Genomic DNA, 26,676 nt, shown 5'->3' with positions numbered 1-26,676 from the left:
TCTGTTCAGCATGATATATATTCTGAAGCATATGAATTTTCCCTTGCAATTCAGAGATTCTTCGAACCTCTGGTAACAATAAAAGCAAATTTTGAAACCGATCAGGCACTACACTAATCCAATTAAAATATACCTAAAACCTAAGAGCTACTTGCAACATTCTATCTGCAGGCCAATAAATGATATGATCGCCTGCAGCAGTGGTAAGATTAATATGTATATCTTGTAATGTGGTGGCATTAACGTACACACAGTGATCATTAGCTTGAAAAAGTGGGTGTCCTGTAAGGGTAGTTCCTCGACCTCTACCCTCCCAGCAAATATTGGCATAAACAGTGACAACTTCCCCTGGCTTCAGTTTCTGTACACACTGAAGCTGTGGTGGTTCTAACGGCCAAAATGTCCATAGATTTCCTAACCCTATCCAAATATCAGCTGTAATCCCAGGAGCACTAACTAAAAATCGATTAGGAGAATCAGGCGGTCTCACTTCCCAGATATCTCGGTGAATCACCCAATCCCACATGCATCCTCCCCATGGACCCAGCAGGATTCGGTATGTGGGAGCCCACACCCACCCTAACCGGTCCATAGGCTTGGAAGGAGCACCGTGAATGTCCACACTTCCATCCAGAAAGTGTCCAAGTATGTCTTCATGACCACAGATCAGATGGTACTCCTGATGCGTCTGTAAGGGCAGTGGGCCAAGTCTGGTCTAGATCCCACTGCAATGCCTTCCCAGCCTCAGTGATATTCAATACCATCTCTGTCAGTAACTTCTGGGTCATAGAACTAAGAGTGGAAATGACATGTAACTCACCAACTCCAGCCTGTACTTAAGATAGCTGAGCTTCAAAAATAAGGCTAGTGGCCTTTTCTAATTGGCCCAATTTCTTATCACATCCTTGGCTTTTAAGATATTGGCCCTAGCCCAAAGGGATCTGCTCAATTCTCTTTCTTTCCAGAGGAAATAACCCAGGCCCTCTGTTGTGCTAATCTAATGGCAGCCCCTGTGAGCAATCCGGGTATGTAGAAGTGATCCGAAAACTGGATAAGGGCAATGTCATTTAAAATCCAATTAGGGAGGGCAATACATACTGAAGGATTTATCCAAAACACAGGGCGCAGCCTGTAGAATAAACCCCAAAATCCAATCAATACCACATTCCCAAGCATGGGTCCCACAAATTTCTTCCTGCCAGTGTGTAATTATTTGTTTCTTCACCAGGGTCAGTTCTCAATGTCCTTTTTAGTCAGGAATTCCTGGACTTTGGCAATGTCAGTGGAGTGAGTGTTTCTTCTTCTTTCCTGAAGCAGTTGTGGTTCAGCATCCTACAGGGGAGATTACCAGGACATCATCCTGTAATGATTTGCTTTTTCTACAAAAGTTCAAAGGCACAGTAGGTCTGTCAGTGGACAAGGGAGAGGTTGCTAGTATGTCACCTTGTCCTCTTCTTCCGCTGTCCAGCAGGTACAGCAGGGCTAGAAGAAGGAGTACGCTGATCATCAATAGGAGTGTCCTCCCGAGGTGGAGGGGTCTTTTTGCAGTGCGATGCATGGGTCCAGGCAGGTAGTCCTTGACACTTCACAGCAGTGTTGGTGGTTAACAGGACTTGGAAAGGGCCTTTCCAGCGTGGAGCCAAGGCAGTCTTTCGTTGATGGACCTTTATGTAGACCCAGTCTCCTGGTTCCAACGAGTGGCAAGGTTGCACAGGATCCTTCGGTAGTGCTTCCTTCACCTGTGTATAAAAAGTCTTAACACATTTCATTAGTGCCTGACAATACTTAAGCATTATGTCATCCATCAAATGAATGTCCATCTGAGCTAGGGTTAGTGGGGGTGCAGCTGGTAGCCGCATTGGGCGTCCTGTCAAAATTTCATGAGGGCTGAGTCCAGTCTTTCGATTGGGAAGGGCTCCCATACTCATCAGTGCCAAAGGAAGGGCATCTGGCCACCTTAAGTTTGTTTCAGCACAAATCTTGGCCAGTTTATTTTTTTAAAATCCCGTTCTGGTGTTCCACTGTCCCAGCAGACCATGGGTGGTGAGGGCAGTGAGCTGCACATAACTCCTTTACAATCTGTCCAGTAAAATGAGTTCCATGATCACTGTTGATACTCACAGGGATGCCAAAACATGGTACAAAATCTTTAAGCAAAAATTCACAACAGTCCTGACATCTGCTTTCCTGCAGGGAAAAGCGTCAACCCAATTGGTAAATACATCAACTAAAACTAATACATATCCATAACCACATTTAGACATTGAAATAAAATCAATCTGAATATTTACAAAAGGTCCCCAAGGAGGAGGGTGGGCTGCCCGCCGCACACCAATCTCATTTAACTGCAGCAACCATCCCCCCCCTTTCCTCGGTAGTCAGCCAAGTCTTAGCCGTGAGCGGTGTCCTTGACTGGGGCCAGCGCATGTTAGCTATTCTCTTTTTCTCCCTTCATGGCTTTTTTTTTTAACCCTTTTTTAACCTTTTTATCTCTTTTTTAATTTTTTTAACCACGATGCATCTTTACCTGGTCCGGACCAATACCATGAGGCGGTATGACAACCCCTCTTGAGGCGGTAAAAACCCCTCAGCACCGGTGCATTCTAATGCATTTACCTATGCATTACCTTATGCATTTACCTATGCATTTACCTTGGCCAACTCAGCAGTTCCCAGTACTGCTATAAACTAACCTTATTGGGGCCTCTCCCCAATACCACTTTGCATCTGATCCTGCTGCACAGTCAATAAGTTCAGATGGCGTGAGCCCAACAGAGACAGACGTCCTCACGGACAGTCCTCCTCCGATACCCCAATAGAGATTTCAAAAGGTCTCATACCTCTCATGTGGCGCCATGGGGTTTGAAGGGGAATGATCCGTAGTAGCCGTCTGTGGGTCCGTGGGCGTTGCCATCCCGGACGAGCCCCCAAATTGTCAGAGAAAAACTCAGTTCTCACTTTTTGTTTGGGTGCAGCAAAATCAAATACTTTATTATTTCTCCAGTAAACAGTGAGGTGGCAAAGTTTGCAGATGATACTAAACTACTCAAGATAGTTAAGACCAAAGCAGATTGTGAAGAACTTCAAAAAGATCTCACAAAACTAAGTGATTGGGCAACAAAATGGCAAATGAAATTTAATGTGGATAAATGTAAAGTAATGCACATTGGAAAAAATAACCCCAACTATACATACAACATGATGGGGGCTAATTTAGCTACAACGAGTCAGGAAAAAGATCTTGGAGTTATCGTGGATAGTTCTCTGAAGATGTCCACGCAGTGTGCAGAGGCGGTCAAAAAAGCAAACAGGATGTTAGGAATCATTAAAAAGGGGATAGAGAATAAGACTGAGAATATATTATTGCCCTTATATAAATCCATGGTACGCCCACATCTCGAATACTGTGTACAGATGTGGTCTCCTCACCTCAAAAAAGATATTCTAGCACTAGAAAAGGTTCAGAAAAGAGCAACTAAAATGATTAGGGGTTTAGAGAAGGTCCCATATGAGGAAAGATTAAAGAGGCTAGGACTCTTCAGTTTGGAAAAAGAGAAGACTAAGGGGGGACATGATAGAGGTCTATAAAATCATGAGTGATGTTGAGAAAGTGGATAAGGAAAGGTTATTTACTTATTCACATAATACAAGAACTAGGGGTCACCAAATGAAATTAATAGGCAGCAGGTTTAAAACAAATAAAAGGAAGTTCTTCTTCACGCAGCGCACAGTCAACTTGTGGAACTCCTTACCTGAGGAGGTTGTGAAGGCTAGGACTATAACAATGTTTAAAAGGGGACTGGATAAATTCATGGTGGCTAAGTCCATAAATGGCTATTAGCCAGGATGGATAAGAATGGTGTCCCTAGCCTCTGTTCGTCAGAGGATGGAGATGGATGGCAGGAAAGAGATCATTTGATCATTGCCTGTTAGGTTCACTCCCTCAGGGGCACCTGGCATTGGCCACTGTCGGTAGACAGATACTGGGCTAGATGGACCTTTGGTCTGACCTGGTACGGCTGTTCTTATGTTCTTAATTACAATGGAGGGAGAGAGTGCCATAGGACACAGGGTCACCCCAGTCCCGGACAGGTCTCTCAACTGGTAAACAATTACATCAAGCCTTTATACCTTTGTTACAGACAATTTCTAGCAATCATGGAGACAGTAAAGAGAAAACAATTGCATTTGTTTATACATAAGCCTTTCTGCTATATTATTTATCTCACTACTAAGAAAAACAAGCCTGCATATTTGGTTAGACTGTTGCAAGGTCGTAATAACTTTTCACACAGTTCATTCTGTCTCACATTATCTTGCTTCTACAAATCTCACATCATTAGGGTCACAGCTAGCCTAACTCATGCTAAGTAACTAACATGCATTAAGATCCCTTCAAATCCTTGTTAATTATTTCTTGGCTTCCACATCTCTAAGGTGCCACATGTTCTCCTTGTTCTTTTTGCAGATAAATTAATGGAGGTTAAGTCCATTAATGGATATTAGCCAGGATGGGTAAGGAATGGTGTCCCTAGCCTCTGTTTGTCAGAGAGTGGAGATGGATGGCAGGAGAGAGATCACTTGATCATTACCGGTTAGGTTCATTCCCTCTTGGGCACCTGGCATTGGCCACTGTTGGCAGATAGGATATGGGGTTGGATGGACCTTTGGTCTGACCCAGTATTGCCATTCTTATGTTCTTATGAAGGGAGGGACAGAGCCCTGTGATGGAGTTTCTGTAGTGTAGTGGTTATCACATTTGCCTAACATGCAAAAGGTCCCTGGTTCAAAGCCAGGCAGAAACATAATGGCTTCCTTTTCTCAGCTCCTACTGGCCTGTCCCTGCTGTTGTAGGAGCAGCAGTGATTTCTATGCTCAAAAGGTCTGTTATACTTCCCCTCCCCCTCGCTTTTGTCTCCTCTCCCTCTCTGAATGCCTGTGAAGTGGCTTTCCCCCTCCCCCTCCCGCTCTCTCCTGCAATGCTTGGGGGATGAATGGGCTGGTTGAAGATCAGAAAAGCTTCCAGGTAGACAAGGTGTCTGGGACTCTCATTAGGCAGTGGACCCTGCATGGACACTGGCTGAGGTGGAGTGTGACCCACCGGATGCAGCCAAGCCATCTCCAGTCGCAGGCCATGAGGAGCAGGTCCTTAAAAGGGGAAGGGGCCCTGTGCTCAGCTGTGCTTTCACAATGCTGCCTAATGAGAGCCCCAGACACCTTGTCTATCTAGGAGCTCTTCTGATCTTCCAGCTGTTCAACCAGCCCCTTCATCCCACAAGCATTGCAGGAGGGGGGGAGGGGGAAAGCCACCTCACAGGCATTCAGAGAGGGAGAGGAGACAAGTGGGGGGAGGGGGGAGTGTAACAGACCTTTTGGGCATACAGATTATACGCAGCACACAGATCACTGCTGCTCCTACAACAGGGTAAGTTCTCAAGCAGCATGTTTCTTACTTTGCCCATCTGCCAATTTTGATAATTATCGATGGAAATATTTTGCCATTGGGTTGTGTGTTTACACAGAAATTGACATTTACCAACAAATACGTAATTCTTCCAGTCCTGCCTAGTCTGCAGTTGGTGGGTTTAGAGGGACACATTCACTCTTCCAGGTCCCCATGCCAGCCCTGTGCTCTCAGCTTCCCACACTGCTGGGATCCTTCCCTGGTCTCCCCTCAGACCTCTGCCCCCCACCCCCACTTCTGGGATCCCCTCCCAACACTGTCTAACCCCCCTGCTGGCAGGATCCCTCCCTGTTCCTTTCTCCACTCTGGGCAAAAGCTCTGCACGGTTCCCACAGCAGAAGTTGAACCCAGGTCACCTGGGTGAAAATCAGGAATCCTGACCACTAGCCCATATGGGACTATTGGTGCAGCTGACGAAGTGGGGATTCACCCATGAAAGCTCCTGCTCCAATACGTCTGTTAGTCTATAAGGTGCCACAGGACTCTCTGCTGCTGTTATTACTACAACTCTCTAAGCCAACCCCTCGTGAGCGCAGCAGGGACTAGCGTGACTGGATGTCCCGATTTTTGGGTCTTTTTCTTATATAGGCTCCTATTACCCCCACTCCCTGTCCCGATTTTTCACATTTGCTGTCTGGTCACCCTAGCAGGGGTTGCACACAGGGCTGCATTAACCCTTCAGGTGCTGAGGTTTCCCTCTATCCGTTCTCAGTGCCTGTGATCAGGAAACAGACATCAGGGCTCCCAGGTGCTGCACAGACCATGACTGAGATCAGGACCCCATATTGCGCTAGGTGCTGTACACACCCTGGCCAACACTGGGAAACCCAGGGGGTTCCCCTCAATTTCCCTGAGCCTCTGCTGCCCAACTGCTTCTGACTCCATCTGGATCACCCCTCCCCCCCCAAAACCCACCTTTCCAAACAGTCCTTCTTTCCCTGCCCCCTAATTCTGCTTTCACACCCTGGGCCCATCTCCTCTCTTTGTTCCCCCCACCCCCAGGTGAGCAGAGATGGAGGCAACTTCAGCCACTGGAGACAGCCCCAGCGAGCGCTGCAGCCCGCCCGGGGGGTGTTTGCAGACACAGGAAGGGAGCAGCTGGGAGCGGCGGGGGGAGGAGAAGCTCCAGATACCGGCAGGGGGAGGGGGAGGAGCCGAGCTGGGGGAGGGGCGGGGGGAGAAGCCCCGGGCCCCTGCAGAAGCTGCACTGTGGGGGGTGGAGGGGGAGAGGAGCCCCCTGGGGCAGGGAGGAGGAGAACCCCGGCCCCTGGCAGAAGATGTGGGGCTGAAGTCCCTGGCTCGGGAGCCCCAGCCACCTTAGTGGCAGAAGTTGCAGGGCTGAAGCCCTGACCCCTCTCTGTGTGGAGCTGGCCTGAGCCCCTCTCGCTCCCATCCCCCCTGTGGAGCTGGCTCCCACTCTCCAGCTGTGGGGAAATTCAGCCCCAATCTCCCAATGTTGGTATCTCCATTCCCCCCCCACCATCACCCAGCCATGGATGGATTTAGCCCAGGAGGCAGGGTCAGTGTTGGCCCCATTGGGCAGGTGGGATCTAGGGCACAAGGAGGTGAAGTGAATTTCCCAAGGCTAAGCAGGGAGTCTGTGGCAGAGCAGAGACTCAAACCCAGAACACCTGAGCCTGAGTCCTGTGCCTTAACCACTAGGCAACCTTCCCCCCGAAGGAGAGGGAACCTTCTCTGCCACTTTGAGTGTGTGGGTGGGAGCAGCCACTAGACAGAGCTGTCAGGAGGTGGGGAGGGGTTGGATAGTTGGGGATGATTAGAGGTGGGGGTCTCTGGAGGGGCGGTCAAGGGACAAGGAGCAGGGGTTGGATGGGTTGAGGGATTGGGGGTGCCTATCTGGGGGTGGGGGCGAAGCGGGGTCGGGGCAGGCAGGGAGCAGAGGAGTTGGATGGGTCGGGAGTTCTGGGGTCCTGTCAGGGGTGGGGAGCAGTTGGATGGGGCGTGGGAGTCCCGGGATCTGTCTGGGGTGGGGTGTAGATAAGGGTCAGGGGACAGGTAGGGGATAGGGTCCTAGGGAAGCAGTTACAGTGGGAGGGGTCTCAGGAGGAAGTCAGGGGACAAGGAACAGGGAGGCTTAGATAGGGGTTGGGTCCTGGAGGGCAGTTAGGGGCAGGGTCCCAGGAGGGGGCAGTCAGGGGACAAGGAGCGGGGGGGGTTGGGGGTTCTGAGGGGGGCAGCCAGGGGGCAGGAAGTGGGAGGCAGTGGATGGGGTGGGGCTAGGGAGGGGCTCCCTGGGTGCACACCCTAATGAAATGTGCTGCGCACGCCTATGGTCACGGGGGTGAGCCACTTGCATCCTTTTCCTGTTTGTGCCATTTCTTTCTGTCTCAAAACCTGAGAACAATTCTCTCTAGTTCTTCCCCTTCTCTCTCCCCTCCCCACATGTGGCTAGAAAATCCAAGGAGATTCCCTCGTTTTCCCTAAAATTATTGACACTCTAGTCTCTTATTTTCCCTATTTTCTCTGTAATTCTTAAATTCTCCTCAGCTTTGGGATGTGAACCCAGCCCGTTTATCTGCAGCAATTTGTCCTTGGGTAGGTGGAATTTGCTGTCCTGTGTCACTCCCCCAGCGTGGGTGGTGGTTAGTGGGTGCTGGCTGGGGGAGCCCGCAGACACGGCTGCCTCTGGGGGGGAGATGGGGGGGCCGATCTCTGCCAGGGACAGGACATGGCCGCATAGGCGGGAAGGGAGGAGCCAGTGTCCCTATGGAGCCTGCCCAGCCCCTTTGGTTCTGCTCCTTTCCAGCATTTTGTTCAGAGACTATTACTGGGGAGGCTGAAAAATCTCCCTGTGGGCTTAGCCTGGCAGGAGGGGCCAGGTCTCCCCTGCAATAAAGAGCTGGAGCATGTTCCCAGCATGGCAGAGCCTAGGCTGTGTCTCTGCAGGGAAAGATCCTGGGAGAATCGTGATGTGACATGAACTAAAGCCTGTTCTGAAACCTCCACAACTGCCCTTCTCGCCCTGCCAGGCTGCAGGATGTCGTCCATGTTTCGCTCCAGCTCGTCCCGTCCTCCCATGGGACAGGGAAGGGAAATGGCTGCAGTGGAGCCAGCTCGGGTAGGGATTATTGTGGGGGGGGGGAGATCCTGGTGGGTTCCTGCTGAAGGGACAGCAAATACACAGGAGGTGGGAGGCTTGGGCAGTCTGGCTTGGAGGTTGGAGTAGCCAAAACATTCACGGGTGGAGAATGGGAGGAGGCCAGGGTGTAGCAAACCTGTTGGGACTTGTTCAATATGCGGCTTCCATTCTAGGAACAGACCCAAGTAGCTCTTGTGTCATACAGGAGGCCTGTGATATGCAGGGGGTCAGATTAGATGCTCTAATGGTCTCTTCTGGCCATAAAGTCGACTAATTTCTGAAAAAACGAGTGTAGCATTGGGAGCAGCGTCTGATGTTTCCCTGTCTAGCCGGCTTGCTGCCTAGAACGAACGCTCCTTGAGTGGGGTGATCCCCAGGGAGTAGCTCAAACCTGCAAAGTGCCTGGCCAGGGGCAGGACATTGGCACAGCAAGGGAGGGGTGTGGCAGTGACATCACAAAGGCCTTTGGCAGGACCTCAGCCTATTGGTCCAAGGTGGTGGGGAGGTGGTGACCTCACAGAGAGATGCTGACATCAGCCAGGCAGGAGAGGGGCGAGGGGCCAGGGAAACCTCAGAGACCCCTGTGGCTTTGCTTCAGCAAGTCTCCTTCTCCAGGTCTCTCTTTGAGGACTGAGAGAGTATTCGGGTTCACGGACGTGAGCTCCAGGAGGAACCTCTTTTGAGTTTTCTCCTTCCCTTTTAGTGATTTTACTAGAAAACAGACGTCCTTGTTTAGAAGGTAAGAGCCTCCTGGAGGTTTGAAACCTGTTCAGTCTGATCCATCTGTCGCAGGGGAGTGCTCTGCAGTTTCCACTGTGGGAGGTCCACCCAAAAATGTGGGGCTAAAATTGTGCTCGGGCAGTGATCCCCACCAGTGACCTGGGCCATCCTTTGGGTTCTCCGGTGAGAACCCTCAGCCTCCCGTCCTCAGTCTCTACCCTGATTGGCTGAGCAGGGGGTTATTGACAGGGAGGAGACTCAGATCCTTGTTGTTCTCTTTTAAGACCAAGTAAATAAGTCAGAACCAGTTCTATGTTTGATAAATTTTGCTGTTCTCTGCATTAATTGTCTCTGAGCAGTTCATGATTCTCTCTAACATTGCAGTTCTCCTCAAATACTTGCTGAATAATTACTGTGCACTGTTGTTGGTCTGGAGCTCATCACAGAACACTTTATTTAGGTCATTCTATGTCTGAAATTCAAGATCTGATGGTTAGTTTGTAAAAGCAGCAAAGAGTCCTGTAGCACCTTATAGACTAGCAGATGTTTTGGAGCATGAGCTTTCGTGGGTGAATACCCACTTCGTCGGATGCATGTAGTGGAAATCTCCAGGGGCAGGTATATTGAAAATCAGGGCTCTTGGGTCCTATTCCCAACTCTGCCACTGACTGGCTGTGTGACCTCAGACAATTCAATTCTCCTTTCTCAGCCTTAGCTTCTCCCTCTTTCGAGTAGGGATAATAATGATCCGCTCCTGCCTACCTCACGGTGCGTGGAGGCAGGGCCAGCTCTAGGTTTTTTGCTGCCCCAAGGAAAAAAAAATTGTGGCTGCCCCCAGCCGAGCCCTGGCCTCGCCCCCCATAACCCTTCCGGCCCCAGCCCTGGGCCTCCCCCCCACCCGCACCCCCCCTGCTGCCCCAGCCCTGGGCCTCCTCCCCACCCGCACCCCTGCCACCCCAGCCCTGGGCTCTCCTCCACAAACACCCCATGTTCCCCCAGCTCTGGGCTCCCCCATCCCCCCCCGTGCTCCCCCACCCACACACCCTCTGCTGCCCCAGCCCTGGGCTCCCCCCACCACCTGCACCCTCCTTCCGCCCCAGCCCTGGGTCACTGGTAACTTGCTCCCAGGGCGGGTCATTCAGCAGGAATTTTGGATGTGCACAGAACACAGACAGGACTGGTTCCCGCATGGTTACAGAGCTGCAGTAAAGTGGAACAATTTTCAGCTTGTGTGATTGGAGGAGATCTGGATCCATATTATAAGACTGTCCTCCATAAATGAGGAAAAGTTGAGGTGCCTTTATTATTCTTTGTTTCTATGGGGAATTTGCCAGTGCAATATCACTGTCTTCCTTTTAAACAAACAAAACTAGAAAAAAAATGGCAATGGCTGTTGAAAATAGCAATTCCAGTCCTAAAAACCCCTGGGAAGCATTTCTTGCTCAGTTTTATCTAGTAGGATTCCCCTGGAACAACGGGAGAGAGAAACCTGCATCGCTGAAAGTGCAGCCATGGAGACACCACACAGCAGCCTTCCCTAGCAGGGGCATGGGGGCGAGAAGCGACATCATCCGAGCTCCCTGCATCCAGGTCACTTTCCTCAGCCGGGCTGCGTCAGGGGAGGGCAGAGAGCAGCAGCTTCTGATGCTCCCCTCACAGCCCAGCCCAGGTGGGGAAAGTGACCAGGATGCAGGGGGCACATAGTGTTGCTCCTCGCTCCCCCCACCCTCTATGGGGCCACGGAGGAGCACTGGGGCAGGGGAGAGCAGTGAGCACCTTTGCACGGCCACAAGGTGCCCTTTGACCCCCTGGAGCCCTGGGCGGCTGCCGGGGGCCCCACCCCTAAGGCCGGCCGGGCTCCCCAGCACGAACAGCAGAGACACAGGGAGACTGGCCACCCACTGAGCAGAGGTAGCCTGGGCGGCTCGTAATGGAGGCTCGGGGGGGCTCAGCCTCCCCAAACCTTGCGTTGCCAAGGGGACAGTGGGGCCCATGGCTAGGGGCCCTGGCCAAATTAGGCCCCCCTGGGAAAGTCTCCCCCATGGGGGCCCCAGGGCTGGAGGAGCTCCCACTCCCTGCTACGGCCCGGGGGCTGCAGCAGGGGCACAGAGCGTCTCTGGTCTCGGGGCCGCAGCGGGGCCGGGTTAAAGGAGTGACAGGGTGGGGCCAGTGGGGGAAGGGGTGGAGCAGAGGTGACAGTGGATGGGGCCATGGGTGGAAGGTGTGGAAGGGGGCAGAGCCACAGACAGAAGTGGGGGGGGCAGGGTTCCGGTGCTGGGGCCCCCACACTTGTTCTCCCTTTCCCTGGGCTTTGGCATCACTAGCCCCTGCTTAGTGAGTAGGGGTCAGTGGTCCCCAAAATGTGGGGCGTGACTCCTAGGGGGACACAGAGGAAGATTGATGGGGGCACCTCAGGGCCTGAGCCAGCCCCCATGGAGGGCAGGGAGGGAGCCCCACTCAGCCCCACTCTGTCCCAGCTCTTCCTCAGCCTGGGCCCCTGGCTCCCAGCCGGGCCTCGACCCCCTGACCCCTGTCCGCACCCTCTCCCCAGCAAGCAACGGCCCCACTCCCAGCCCCGGTTCTCGACCGCGGCTTCCGAGGGGCCACAGCCATGGATACGAGGGTGCAGTGTGAAATGTTTGGGGACCACTGGGTTAGGGTGACATCCTCAATCACTTCTCTGCCGTCCAATGAAAGCGATTCCTCACCCACCCACCCCTCTGTCAGGACGGCCTAGGTACGTTCTGCTGCCCTTCACTCGTACAGGAAGGAGAATAACATTTCATTCCACTCAATCCTAAAGTGATTTGCAACCCACCACCATCCCAAACTGGTCATTTCGGGGAAGCGGCCCCATCATGCTGCATAGCTAGGCAGAGTAGGGGTGTCTGTGCAAACACGGCCTGTTCCTGAAGTCTTCCCCCAGCTCCTCACTAGATGTGAGGGGGGAGGTCATTCAGCCCCTGCTTACAGTTAGTATTTAAAAACTCTTTAGTGTCCCTATCTCTGTCGGCCTTAGATTTCTCCTCCTGTACCTTTGCTAACAGCTCAGATGAGGTGGCTGCGTGGTTAAGGTGCTGGACTGCTAATCCATTGTGCTCTGCATGTATAGGTTCAAATCCCATTCTCATTGTCTGCATTTAGTCTTCACCCTCCTTTATAGACAACCATCTCCCCCTTTGGTACAATGACAGATCAAACAATGTTGCTTCTGTTACCCAAAATTGGGCCAGCTAATAAGCTTAGGGAGGACTAATGACCCCCCAGAGTTATGCAGAAAGCAGCACATTTATTATACTGACAGCTAAGCTCAAAAGAAGGGCTGGGGGAGGGTGTCACACTCTCACTCGCATACTCACGCTCCCAGGACAGGCCTGGCACTGGGGATGTCAGGATTCTGCCAGGTAAGTGTCCCCCAGCGCCGCGATGGACGGTGCGATGAAGGTAAGTCTTCCCGAGGTACGATGGAATGTAACACAGCGAACCACTGGCCAGGCGGTCGGGGCAAAGGGCATTCACTGGAGGTACAAGCTTGTGAGTGACCCCTGAGCACAGGGCCCCTTCCCCTTTTAAGGACCTGCTCCTCATGGCCTGCAACTGGAGATGACTTGGCTGCATCTGGCAGGTCACACTCCACCTTGGGCAGTGTCCATGCAGGGTCCCTGCTCTGGGTGTGTGATCGCTGCCTAATGAGAGTCCCAGACACCTTCTCTATCTAGGAGCTCTTCTGCTCTTCCAGCTGTTCAACCAGCCCCTTCATCCCACAAGCATTGCAGGAGGGAGGGAGGGGGAAAGCCACTTCACAGGCATTCAGAGAGGGAGAGGAGACAAGCAGGGGATGGGCGGGGGGGAGTGTAACAGACCTTTTGGGCATACAGGTTATACGCAGCACACAGCTCACTGCTGCTCCTACAACAGGGTAAGTTCTCAAGCAGCATGTTTCTTACTTTGCCCATCTGCCAATTTTGATGATTATCGATGGAAATATTTTGCCATTGGGTTGTGTGTTTACACAGAAATTGACATTTACCAACAAATACGTAATTCTGTCAGTCCTGCCTAGTCTGCAGTTGGTGGGTTTAGAGGGACACATTCACTCTTCCCACCCCCCTTGCCAGGCCTGTGCTCTCAACTTCCCACACTGCTGGGATCCTTCCCTGGTCTCCCCTCAGACCACTGCCCCCCACCCCCACTTCTGGGATCCCCTCCCCACACTGTCCAACTCCCCTGCTGGCAGGATCCCTTCCTGTTCCTTTCATTTCCTGTCTCCACCCTGAGCAAAAGCTCTGCACTGTTCCCACATTGGAAGTTGAACCCAGGTCACCTGGATGAAAAACCAGGAATCCTGCCCACTAGCCCATATGGGACTATTGGTGCATCTGATGAAGTGGGGATTCACCCACGAAAGCTCCTGCTCCAATACGTCTGTTAGTCTATAAGGTGCCACAGGACTCTTTGCTGCTGTTATTACTACAACTCTCTAAGCCAACCCCTCATGAGCACAGCAGGGACTAGCGTGACCGGTTGTCCCGATGTTGGGGCCTTTTTCTTATATAGGCTCCTATTACCCCCACTCCCTGTCCCGATTGTTCACATTTGCTGTCTGGTCACCCTAGCAGGGGCTGCACACAGGGCTGCATTAACCCTTCAGGTGCTGAGGTTTCCCTCTCTCCATTCCCAGTGCCTGTGATCAGGAAACAGACGTCAGGACTCCCAGGTGCTGCACAGACTATGACTGAGATCGGGACCCCATATTGCGCTAGGTGCTGTACGATCCCTGGCCAACACTGGACACCCAGGGGGTTCCACTCAATTTCCCTGAGCCTCTGCTGCCCAACTGCTTCTGACTCCATCTGGATCACCCAGGAGCAGCAACAGGGTTTCTGGCGCCCTAGGCAAAATTTGGGGGGCGGCATTTTGTGCGCTACCCATGGAGCGCACAGGAGCTTCCGGTTCCACTCCCATCGCACCGCCGAAGAAGGACTTTCCGCCGAAATGCCGCAGGCAACAGCGGCAGTCATTGAGCTGCTCAATTGCCTGCTGCTGTTTTACATGGCATGTTGGCGGAGGGTCCATCTTTGGCAGCGCAACGGGAGCGGAACCAGAAGCTCCCGGGTGCCCCGTGGGGAGCGGACAAAATGCCAGCCCCCAAATCCTGGCACCCATGCGACCGCCTAGGGTCGCCTAATGGAAGCGTCGGCTCTGGGATCTCCCCCTGCCCCTGCAAAAACCCACCTTTCCAAACAGTCTTTCTCTCCCCACCCCCTAATTCTGCTTTCACACCCTGGGCCCATCTCCTCTCTTCGTCCCTCCGCCCCCCCCCCCAGGTGAGCAGAGATGGAGGCAACTGCAGCCACTGGCGCCAGCCCCAGCGAGCGCTGCAGCCTGCCCAGGGGTGTTTGCGGACACCCAGGAAGGGAGCAGCTGGGAGTGGTGGGTGCTGGGAAGTACGTGGCTGGATAAAAAATCCCAGAAACCCAACATGGGGCAGCTCCTGGGGGCGGGGCTCTGGCACAGCCCGGGGGCAGGGCAGCTCCTGGCGGCGGGGCTCTGGCACAGCCCGGGGGGCGGGGCAGCTCCTGGGGGCGGTGCTCTGGCACAGCCCGGGGGCGGGGCAGCTCCTGGGGGCGGGGCTCTGGCACAGCCTGGGGGAGGGGCAGCTCCTGGGGGCGGAGCGATGGCACAGAGCAGGGGCGGGGCAGCTCCTGGGGCGGGGCTCTGGCACAGCCCGGGGTGGGGCAGCTCCTGGGGCGGGGCTCTGGCACAGCCTGGGGCGGGGCAGCTCCTGGGGCGGGGCTCTGGCACAGCCTGGGGCGGGGCTGCTCCTGGGGGGGGGTCTCGGGCACAGCCGGGGGGGGGGGCAGCTCCTGGGGGCGGGGCTCTGGCACAGCCCGGGGGCGGGGCTGCTCTTGGGGGCGGGGCTCTGGCACATGCCGGGGCAGGGCAGCTCCTGGGGCGGGGCTCTGGCACAGCCCGGGGCGGGACAGCTCCTGGGGTGGGGCTCTGGCAGAGGCCGGGGCAGGGCAGCTCCTGGGGTGGGGCTCTGGCACAGCCCGGGGCGGGGCAGCTCCTGGGGACGGGGCTCTGGCACAGCCCGGGGCAGGGCAGCTCCTGGGGCGGGGCTCTGGCAGAGGCCGGGGCGGGGCAGCTCCTGGGGCGGGGCTCTGGCACAGGCAGGGGCAGGGCAGCTCCTGGGAGCGGGGCTCTGGCACAGACCGGGGGGGGGGCAGCTCCTGGGGGTGGGGCTCTGGCACAGCCCGGGGCAGGGCAGCTCCTGGGGCGGGGCTCTGGCACAGCCCGGGGCGGGGCAGCTCCTGGGGCGGGGCTCTGGCACAGCCCAGGGCGGGGCAGCTCCTGGGGCGGGCTCTGGCACAGCTCGGGGCAGGGCAGCTCCTGGGGCGGGGCTCTGGCACAGCCCGGGGCAGGGCAGCTCCTGGGGCGGGGCTCTGGCACATTGTGACTCAGGAGCCCGGGCTCAGCAGCTGCTCCTGGTGGCCACGTGCTGCCAGCAGCGCTGGAGCCGCCCGGGCCGGAGCGGAGCCGCTGTTCTCAGCTGCAGCAGGAGCTGCCCCCGGCCCGCTGGGCTCCAGGTGGGGACAGAGCCTGGGGCCCGGGGCTCCCCTGGGTGCGGCTGGCGGGGCGGGGCCGGAGCTGCAGGCGGGAAGGGCGGGGGCAGGCGGGGGGTTGGTCGGTCTCTGGGCACCAGGGGAGCCCCGGGGCAGAGTGTGTGTGTGAGTGTCCCGGGCCCAGGCGTGCGCAGGGGGGAGCCCCGGCACCCCAATGCCCTGAGCCCCGGCTGGGGAGGCTGCTCCCCCCTCCCGTGGGGGCTCCGGGGGGCAGGGAGGCTGCGGCGGCTGCAGGCGGGTGCTCGGCCCCCCCGGGAATGACCCGCTGCCGGCAGCTTGTGGCGCCTCCTCCGCGGAGCTTTTCCCTGGGGGCGGTGTGACGACACATTGTGCAATCTTCCCGTTTTGCAACTAGTTGCAGTTTCTGCCGCACAACGTGACCATCTGGGCCCCTGCTCAGGACTTGCTGCCGCCTGGTCCATGGGGTTGCGAATCAGGAGGGACAGGGTGTGTGGTCGAAAACACTCACATTCTGCTTCCTCCTGCCTAATGTGCCACATTGACCTATTGCAGGGGTCTGGGGGGTTCTGCATTTTAATTTAATTTTAAATGAAGCTTCTTAAGCATTTTAAAAACCTTATTTATTTTATATACAACAATAGTTTAGTTATATATTATAGACTTATAGAAAGAGACCTAAAAATATTAAAATGTATTACTGGCATGCGAAACCTTGAATCAGAGAGACTCGGCACAGCACTTCTGAAAGGTTGCCGAACCCTGATCTTTTGGAAGATTGAGGCATGCTCTTTCACTTTTCTGTGTATGAATACGTGAAAAGGGAGGTAAGGTTTGGGGATACAGAGCACTCCCCTGACCCCAAGGTGATAACCAGAGTGGCCATTTTCATTGGTCCAGGGATGGTTGCAAATTGGGAGGGATGGGGTTTGTGGTCGAAAACACTCACAATCTGCTTCCTCCTGGCTATTGTGCCAAATTGACCTACTGGATGATTGAGGCATGCTCTTTCACTTTTTTGTGTGTGAATACATGAAAAGGGAGGTAAGGTTTAGGGGTACAGAGCACTCCCCCGACCCCAAGGTAATAACCAGAGTGGCCCCATTCATTTTTTCCACTGGCTTCCTCCTTGCTTATTTCCAATGACTTGGCTGCCTATGCACCTGTCACTGGTCAAGGGATGGTTATGCATGTGTCACTGGTCCAGGGATGGTTATGCACCTGTCACTGGTCCAGGGATGGTTGCAAATCTGGAGGGATGGGGTTTGTGGTTGAAAACACTCACGATCTGCTTCCTCCTGGCTAATGTGCTGGCCTTCTACCTGTACCGAACCAGGCTGTTCAGGAAGTCCTTGCAACTATTCATTGCGTCGGCCAAGCGGATTAGGGGGCAACCAGTTTCCATCCAGCGCATTTCCTGCTGGATCACCTTCTGCATACGCACGTGTTACAACTTGGCAGGGGTTACCCCACCGCCTATAGTGAAGGCGCATTCTATGAGAGCGCAAGCCTCGTCGGCCGCCTATGTCACCCACATCCCTATCCAGGACATATGTAGGGCTGCCACGTGGTCACCTGTCCACACTTTTTCCTCGCACTATGCGATCGTCTCCCAAGCACAGGATGACGCCGGGTTTGGTAGGGTGGTACTCCGTCCTGATAACCCTTAAACTCCTACCCACCTCCATCAGATATAACTTGGAGTCACCTACTGTGGAATACACAGGAGCAGTCACTCGAAGAAGAAAGGACAGTTACCTGTTCCGTAACTGGCGTCCTTCGAGATGTGTTGCTCCTGTCTAGTCCACATCCCAGCCTCCTTCCCCTCTGTCGGAGTTGTCTGCCAAGAAGGAACTGAGGGTGGGGGGAGTGCGCAGCTCCCCTTATAGCGCTATAGAGGCGCCTCTCCAGGGGTCGCAGCAGTGCTCCAAAAATTTCCGGCACCAGTGCATGTGGCAAGCACGCACACCTACTGTGGAATAGGCCAGAGCAACACATCTCAAAGAACACCAGTTACAGAACAGGTAACTGTCCTTTTTAAAGGATGTCTAGATTTCATTCCTGTAGTAACAGAACTGGTGATAGGAAAGCAGGAAGAGGAGAGAGGGTGTGTGTGTGTGTGTACAGCTTAAATTGGTTAAATAGTCTAACTTTCAGTACTCAATGTTTCAAAAATGTTAGACTGCCAACCTGTGTCGTAGAGATGTCTTCTGTTTTTTTAAAAACCCATGAATAAAGCTACTTTAAGGGAAATTACTGCTGTGTCCAACCCTGAAGAGCTATGAGATCTTTGCTCACCAATTCTCATAAAACTTGTATTTGTTATGCCTTTTTGGTGATTATGATCTATTATAAATAAAGTGCATTTCACTGATTGATTTTAAAATGAAATTAGTAACTGGAGAAAATGGCCGGTATTTTTTTAAACCTGTGACAATTATAAGCTACTGTATTCTGTCGTTTAGTTTCTAGTATCAAAAGTATATCGAAGTATAATCTGACGTTCTCCTGCAAAATGCCGGCTGTGCAAATCCTTCTGTGGCTGGATCATTCTTGGGTTTTTATTTTAAGTACAAAATAAATATGTATAACAAATTTAAATGTATGTAATTAGTAATTTGATATGTTGGGTGGTGCCTCTTTTTATGTGTTTGCTCCCCTGATGTTAGAACCTGGCTATGCCACTGCTGTAGAGGGCTCATCACCCAGCAGCTGGGGGCCACCATGCGGGCTCAGCAGGGCTGCTGGCCACGGGGCCAATGGGTGTGGATGGGCTGGGTAGGATCTCGGGAGTCACGTCTCAGGGATCTGCCCCGCTCCCCAGCACTGCTCCAGCTCTGAGCTGTCTCCACAGCTGGGACCTGTGGGGCCCCACCTGCCTCCCCGGGGGAAGAGCCACCTGGGACCGGTGCAGAGGCTGGGCCACTCTCAGCCACTCACAGCCCTGGCCCGGGTAGGCTCTGCTCCTGCTCCAGCCTGGCTGCTTCCACCACTCCCAAGGGGCCGGAGTTCTCCTGCCCCAGGACCAGCTCTGGCTGCGCTGCCAGCTCAGCCTGGCAGACACAGTCACCTCCCATCAGGGCCGGCTACTGTGGCTGGGGGTTAGGGTGTGGGAGAGTAGGTCTCTAGTGGGTCTGGGTAGGTGCTGGGCACTGGGGGGTGGGGAGATCTCTGTGTGTTGAGGGGCTGTCAGTGGGGGAGATCTGTGTGTGTGTGTCAAGGGCGCTGGGAAGTGTGGGGGGTCTGTGTGGGGCACTGGACAGTGAGGGGATCTGTAGGGGGGCTCAGAGTGGGAAGGTGTGGGGCACTGTGCAGTTGTGGGAGGGCTATGGGGGGTCTTCAGATGGGGGGCACTGGTCAGTGAGAGGATCTGTGGGGTTCTGAGTGGGTGGGGGAGTGATCTGGGAGGGCGCCGGGCAGGGGGTTGGTTGGGGTCTCCGGGCGGTGCGGCGCTGGGCGTAGGGAGTCGGAGGGGTGCCGGGCAGGGGGTTGGTGGGGGTCTCTGGGTGGTGCGGCGCTGGGCGAAGGGGGTCGGAGGGGTGCCAGGCAGGGGGTTTGTGGGGGTCTCTGGGTGGTGCGGCACTGGGCGTAGGGAGTCGGAGGGGTGCTGGGCAGGGGGTTGGTTGGGGTCTCTGGGTGGTGCGGCGCTGGGCCTAGGGAGCCGGAGGGGCGCCAGGAAGGGGGTTGGTGGGGGTGTCCGGGCGGCGCGGCGCTGGGAGCCGGAGGGGTTCTGCGCAGGGGGTTTGTGGGGGTCTCTGGGTGGTGCGCTGCTGGGCGTAGGGAGTCGGAGGGTTTCAGGGCAGGGGCTTTGTGGGGTCTCTGGGTGGTGGGGCGCTGGGCGTAGGAGTCGGAGGGTGCTGGGCAGGGGTTGGTGGGGTCTCTGGGTGGTGCGGCGCTGGGCGTAGGGAGTCGGAGGGTGCTGGGCAGGGGTTGGTGGGGTCTCTGGGTGGTGCGGCGCTGGGCGTAGGGAGTTGGAGGGTGCTGGGCAGGGGTTTGGGGGTCTCTGGGTGGTGCGGCGCTGGGCGTAGGGAGTCGGAGGTGCTGGGCAGGGGTTTGTGGGGTCTCTGGGTGGTGTGGTGCTGGGCGTAGGGAGTCGGAGGGTGCTGGGCAGGGGTCTGTGGGGTCTCTGGGTGGTGCGGCTCTGGGCGTAGGGAGACGGAGGGGTGCTGGGCAGGGGGTCTGTGGTGGTCTCTGGGTGGTGTGGCGCTGGGCGTAGGGAGTCGGAGGGGTGCAGGGCAGGGGGTTTGTGGGGGTCTCTGGATGGTGCGGCGCTGGGCGTAGGGAGCCGGAGGGGTGCTGGGCAGGGGGTTGGTGGGGGTCTCTGGGTGGTGCGGCGCTGGGCGTAGGGAGCCGTAGGGGTGCCGGGCAGGGGTTGGTGGGGTCTCTGGGCGGTGCGGCGCTGGGCGTAGGGAGCCGGAGGGTGCCGGGCAGGGGTTGGTGGGGTCTCTGGGTGGTGCGGCGCTGGGCGTAGGAGTCGGAGGGTGCCGGGCAGGGGTTGGTGGGGTCTCTGGGTCGTGTGGCGCTGGGCGTAGGGAGTCGGAGGGTGCCGGGCAGGGGGGGTTGGGGGGGTCTCGGGGGGGTGGGGCACTGGGCGTAGGGAGGCGGAGGGGTGCTGGGCCGGGGGTCGGTGGGGGTCTCTGGGTGGTGCGGCGCTCGGCGTAAGGAGTCGGAGGGTGCTGGGCAGGGGTCGGTGGGGGTCTCTGGGTGGTGCGGCGCTCGGCGTAAGGAGTCGGAGGGGTGCCGGGCAGGGGGTTGGTGGGGGTCTCTGGGTGGTGCGGCGCTCGGCGTAGGGAGTCGGAGGCGTACCGGGCAGGGGGAGGGTGGGGGTCTCTCGGTGGTGCGGCGCTCGGCGTAAGGAGTCGGAGGGGTGCCGGGCCGGGGGTTGGTGGGGTCTCTGGGTGGTGCGGCGCTCGGCGTAGGAGTCGGAGGGTGCTGGGCAGGGGTTGGTGGGGGTCTCTGGGTGGTGCGGTGCTGGGCGTAGGAGTCGGAGGGGTGCCAGGCAGGGGGTTTGTGGGGGTCTCTGGGCGGTGCGGCGCTGGGCGTAGGGAGTCGGAGGGGGCCGGGCCGGGGGTTTGTGGGGGTCTCTGGGTGGTGCGGCGCTGGGCGTACGGCGCCGGCGGGGGGCCGGGCAGGGGGTGGGTGGGGGTCTCTGGGTGGTGGGGTGCTGGGCGTAGGGAGCCAGTGGGGCGCTGGGCAGGGGTTTGTGGGGTCTCTGGGGGTGCGGCGCTGGGCGTAGGGAGCCGGAGGGTGCTGGGCAGGGGTTGGTGGGGTCTCTGGGTGGTGTGGCGCTGGGCGTAGGGAGCTGGAGGGTGCTGGGCAGGGGTTGGTGGGGTCTCTGGGTGGTGCGGCGCTGGGCGTAGGGAGTCGGAGGGTGCCGGGCAGGGGTTTGTGGGGGTCTCTGGGGGGTGCCGCGCTGGGCGTAGGAAGGCGGAGGGTGCCGGGCAGGGGTTGGTGGGGGTCTCTGGGTGGTGCGGCGCTGGGCGAGGGAGCCGGAGGGCCGGGCAGGGTGTGCGTGGGGTCTCTGGGAGTGCGGCGCTGGGCGTAGGGAGTCGGAGGGCCGGGCAGGGGTGCGTGGGGTCTCTGGGCGGTGCGGCGCTGGGCGTAGGAGTCGGAGGGTGCTGGGCAGGGGTTTGTGGGGTCTCTGGGTGGTGGGGCGCTGGGCGTGGAGTCGGAGGGTGCCGGGCAGGGGTTGGTGGGGGTCTCTGGGTGGTGCAGCGCTGGGCGTAGGGCGTGGGAGGGTGCCGGGCAGGGGTTTGTGGGGTCTCTGGGTGGTGCGGCGCTGGGTGTAGGGAGTCGGAGGGTGCCGGGCAGGGGTTTGTGGGGGGTCTGTGGGCGGTGCAGCGCTGGGCGTAGGGAGCCAGAGGGGTGCCGGGCAGGGGGTTGGTGGGGGTCTCTGGGGGGTGCGGCGCTGGGCGTAGGGAGCCGGAGGGGTGCCGGGCAGGGGGTTGGTGGGGGTCTCTGGGTGGTGCGGCGCTGGGCGTAGGGAGCCGGAGGGGCGCTGGGCCGGGGTTGGTGGGGTCTCTGGGTGGTGCGGCGCTGGGCGTAGGGAGCCGGAGGGTGCTGGGCAGGGGTTGGTGGGGTCTCTGGGTGGTGCGGCGCTGGGCGTAGGGAGCCGGAGGGTGCTGGGCAGGGGTTTGTGGGGTCTCTGGGGGTGCGGCGCTGGGCGTAGGGAGTCGGAGGGTGCTGGGCAGGGGTTTGTGGGGTCTCTGGGTGGGGTGGCGCTGGGCGTAGGAGTCGGAGGGTGCTGGGCAGGGGTTGGTGGGGTCTCTGGGTGGTGCGGCGCTGGGCGTATGGAGCCGGAGGGTGCCGGGCAGGGGTTTGTGGGGTCTCTGGGTGGTGCGGCGCTGGGCGGGAGTCGGAGGGTGCTGGGCAGGGGTTGGTGGGGGTCTCTGGGCGGTGCGGCGCTGGGCGTAGGGAGCCGGAGGGGTGCTGGGCAGGGGGTTGGTGGGGGTCTCTGGGTGGTGCGGCGCTGGGCGTAGGGAGCCAGAGGGGTGCAGGGCAGGGGGTTGTGGGGTCTCTGGGGGTGCGGCGCTGGGCGTAGGAGTCGGAGGGTGCTGGGCAGGGGTTGGTGGGGTCTCTGGGTGGTGCGGCACTGGGCGTAGGAGTCGGAGGGTGCCGGGCAGGGGTTGGTGGGGGTCTCTGGGTCGTGCGGCACTGGGCGTAGGGAGCCGGAGGGGTGCCGGGCAGGGGGTTGGTGGGGGTCTCTGGGTGGTGCGGCGCTGGGCGTAGGGAGTCGGAGGGGTGCGGGGCAGGGGGTTGGTGGGGTCTCTGGGTCGTGCGGCACTGGGCGTAGGGAGCCGGAGGGTGCCGGGCAGGGGTTGGTGGGGTCTCTGGGTGGTGCAGCGCTGGGCGTAGGGAGTCGGAGGGTGCTGGGCAGGGGCTTTGTGGGGTCTCTGGGTGGTGCGGCGCTGGGCGTAGGAAGTCGGAGGGTGCTGGGCAGGGGTTGGTGGGGTCTCTGGGGGGTGCGGCGCGGGGCGTAGGGAGCCGGAGGGGTGCCGGGCAGGGGGTTTGTGGGGGTCTCTGGGTGTCGCGGCGCTGGGCGTAGGAGTCGGAGGGGTGCTGGGCAGGGGGTTTGTGGGGGTCTCTGGGTGGTGCGGCGCTGGGCGTAGGGAGTCAGAGGGGTGCCGGGCAGGGGGTTGGTGGGGGTCTCTGGGTGGTGTGGCGCTGGGCGTAGGGAGCCAGAGGGGTGCCAGGCAGGGGTTTGTGGGGTCTCTGGGGATGCGGCGCTGGGCGTAGGGAGTCGGAGGGTGCTGGGCAGGGGTTGGTGGGGTCTCTGGGCGGTGCGGCGCTGGGCGTAGGAGCTGGAGGGTGCCGGGCAGGGGTTGGTGGGGGTCTCTGGGTCGTGTGGCGCTGGGCGTCGGGAGTAGGAGGGGTGCTGGGCAGGGGGTTTGGGGGGGACTCTGGGTGGTGCGGCGCTGGGCGTAGGGAGTCGGAGGGTGCCGGGCAGGGGTTGGGGGGGGTCTCTGGGTGGTGGGGCGGGGGGGGTCGGGAGTTGGTGGGGTGCTGGGCAGGGGGTTTGCGGGGGACTCTGGGTGGTGCGGCGCTGGGCGTAGGAGTCGGAGGGTGCTGGGCAGGGGTTTGTGGGGTCTCTGGGTGGTGCGGCACTGGGCGTAGGAGTCGGAGGGTGCTGGGAGGGGTCGGTGGGGTCTCTGGGTGGTGCGGCGCTGGGCGTAGGGAGTGGGAGGGTGCTGGGCAGGGGTCGGTGGGGTCTCTGGGTGGTGCGGCGCTGGGCGTAGGGAGTCGGAGGGTGCTGGGCAGGGGTCGGTGGGGTCTCTGGGTGGTGCGGCACTGGGCGTAGGAGTCGGAGGGTGCTGGGCAGGGGTTGGTGGGGGTCTCTGGGGGTGCGGCGCTGGGCGTAGGGAGTAGGAGGGGTGCTGGGCAGGGGGTTTGCGGGGGACTCTGGGTGGGGTGGCGCTGGGCGTAGGGAGTCAGAGGGGTGCTGAGCAGGGGGTAGCATGGTGCAGCATGTGCCTGCCCCCAAGGGGAAGAAGCACGATGGCAGTGCAGGGCTGGGCTGGACAGCGTGGGTCTGGCAGCTCCCGGTTTGTAAACAGTGCCCTTATACTGGGCTGGGTGGAGTGGGGCTGTCCCTGCCGTGCCATGACCCAGCTCCCGTTGCCCACGGCCAGCCCCTCACTCTGAGGACTCTGCCCCCTGCCCCATGTCCCCATTTCCCCCATGGGGACCCATAAATATGTTTAGCGCCAGGCCCACAAAAGGTTAATCCGGGCCTGTTTGGGGTGCAGGCTCTGGGAGGGAGTTGGGGGGCGGGAGGGTTGCAGGCTATGGGAAGGTTGAGTGAGGGGGGCAGGCTCTGAGCTGGGGCAGGGATGGGGTGCAGGGGGTGCGGACACGCGGGCTCGGGGGAGTTGGGGGCAGGAGGGTGCAGGCTATGGGGAGGTTGAGTGAGGGGGCAGGCTCTGAGCTGGGGCAGGGGATGGGGCGCAGGGGTGCGGACACACGGGCTCTGGGAGGGAGTTGGGGGTGGGAAGGTTGCAGGCTATGGGGAGGTTGAGTGAGGGGGCAGGCTCTGAGCTGGGGCAGGGATGGGGGTGCAGGGGGTGCAGACACGCGGGCTGGGGGTTGGGGGTGGGAGGGTTGCAGGCTATGGGGAGGTTGAGTGAGGGGCAGGCTCTGAGCTGGGGCAGGGATGGGGTGCAAGGGGGTGCGGACACGCGGGCTGGGGAGGGAGTTGGGGGCGGGAGGGTTGCAGGCTATGGGGAGGTTGAGTGAGGGGGGCAGGCTCTGAGCTGGGGCAGGGGATGGGGGTGCAGGGGTGCAGACACGCGGGCTGGGGAGGGAGTTGGGGCGGGAGGGTGCAGGCTATGGGGAGGTTGAGTGAGGTGCAGGCTCTGAGCTGGGGCAGGAGATGGGGTGCAGGGGCGGACACGCGGGCTCGGGGGGAGTTGGGGCGGGAGGGTGCAGGCTATGGGGAGGTTGAGTGAGGGGGCAGGCTCTGAGCTGGGGCAGGGGATGGGGTGCAGGGGTGCGGACACGCGGGCTGGGGTTGCAGGCTCTGGGGAGGTTGAGTGAGGGGGCAGGCTCTGAGCTGGGGCAGGGGATGGGGTGCAGGGGCGGACACGCGGGCTGGGAGTGGGCAGCTCGGCGCTGCACCAGGGAAGGGGCTGCGGGGTTTCACACGGACACAGACACTTTCCCACAGTCCCGGGCGGGAGGCAGAGCCCGGGGGTCTGGCCGGTGTGTCCCGCACTCGGGCTCGGGAGTTGGGGGCAGGGGGTTGCAGGCTATGGGGAGGTTGAGTGAGGGGGCAGGCTCTGAGCTGGGGCAGGGATGGGGTGCAGGGGTGCGGACACGCGGGCTCGGGGAGTTGGGGCGGGAGGGTGCAGGCTATGGGGAGGGTGAGTGAGGGGGCAGGCTCTGAGCTGGGGCAGGGGATGGGGTGCGGACACGCGGGCTGGGGAATTGGGGGCGGGAGGGTTGCAGGCTATGGGGAGGTTGAGTGAGGGGGCAGGCTCTGAGCTGGGGCAGGGATGGGGGCAGGGGTGCGGACACGCGGGCTTGGGGGAGTTGGGGGCGGGGAGGTGCAGGCTATGGGGAGGTTGAGTGAGGGGGCAGGCTCTGAGCTGGGGCAGGGATGGGGTGCAGGGGGTGCGGACACGCGGGCTGGGGTTGCAGGCTCTGGGAGGTTGAGTGAGGGGGCAGGCTCTGAGCTGGGGCAGGGATGGGGCAGGGGTGCGGACACGCGGGCTCGGGAGTTGGGGCGGGAGGGTTGCAGGCTCTGGGAGGTTGAGTGAGGGGGCAGGCTCTGAGCTGGGGCAGGGGATGGGGTGCGGGGGTGTGGACACGCGGGCTGGGGAGTTGGGGGCAGGAGGGGTGCAGGCTATGGGGAGGGTGAGTGAGGGGGCAGGCTCTGAGCTGGGGCAGGGGATGGGGTGCAGGGGGCGGACACGCGGGCTGGGGGAGTTGGGGGCAGGAGGGTGCAGGCTATGGGGAGGTTGAGTGAGGGGGCAGGCTCTGAGCTGGGGCAGGGATGGGGTGCAGGGGCGGACACGCGGGCTGGGGAGTTGGCAGCTCGGCGCTGCACCAGGAAGGGGCTGCGGGGTTTCACACGGACACAGACACTTTCCCACCGTCCCAGGGCGGGGGCAGAGCCGGGGGCGGGGGTCTGGCCGGTGTGTCCCGCACTCGGGCTCCCGGCCGGAGCAGGGGCCGCCCGCAGCGCTGGCACAGACCGAGCGGCGCTGCGGGGTCGGGGCTCGGGCAGGCGGGGGCGGTGCCTGGAGCCCCGGGAACCCGCCCCGGGCTGACACGCGGCAGAACCGAGACAGCCGGTGCCCCCGCCCGGCCCCCGGATCTGCGCGCGCAGCGGGGCTCGGCCAGGGGCCCCTGTTCCCAAACGGGGCTTTGTCCCGCACAGGGTCTGGCAGCGGCTCCCCATTTCCCCGGCCCCTCCCGCCGCCCCTGCAGCAGCTCGACCCCGGCCAGTGAATTTCTGCCCCGCTCAGCCCCTGGCAGCCCCTCCCCCCCGCTGCGATTTGCCCCCCGGGGCTTTTCACCCCCCCCGGAGCGGGCAGCGAAGCGCCGGGAGCGGTGAGGGCAGAGAGCGGGCAGCGGCCACAGCGGCGGTTACTGCGCAGGCTCCGCGTGGCTGCGCATGCTCAGTGCAGCCCACGTAGCTAATCCGGAGCGGGGGGTGTTTCTGTCGTTACACCGGCCCCGTCACGTGACTCCTTCCCCCGACCCCCGCGGGGTGCGTCACTTCCGGTCGCTGCGGGGGGGGGGGGAGGCTCCGGGCGCGCGGCAGAACCGGTAAGAGCCGAGCGGGGGGCGGGGAACAGACACCTGGG

The 26,676-nt window shown here is 59.3% G+C and overlaps 1 protein-coding gene, 1 non-coding gene and 1 pseudogene across 2 annotated transcripts in view; 2 read left to right on the top strand and 1 right to left on the bottom strand.

Moving 5' to 3' along the window:
- The window catches only part of LOC120381578, a 190,287-nt pseudogene that overhangs the window by 92,926 nt on the left and 70,685 nt on the right, over positions 1 to 26,676 (top strand).
- Positions 1 to 26,676, bottom strand: part of LOC120381380 (zinc finger protein 883-like) — a gene marked incomplete at its 3' end in the record, with an annotated part of 71,819 nt that overhangs the window by 18,970 nt on the left and 26,173 nt on the right. The window lies entirely within an intron of this gene.
- TRNAV-AAC lies at positions 4,733 to 4,805 on the top strand. The gene has a single exon. It is a non-coding gene; the product is annotated as a tRNA-Val (tRNA).

Source organism: Mauremys reevesii, linkage group 14 (genome assembly GCF_016161935.1).
Source record: "Mauremys reevesii isolate NIE-2019 linkage group 14, ASM1616193v1, whole genome shotgun sequence".
NCBI lineage: Eukaryota > Metazoa > Chordata > Testudines > Geoemydidae > Mauremys > Mauremys reevesii.
This window is presented reverse-complemented; position numbering and strand designations above follow the sequence as displayed.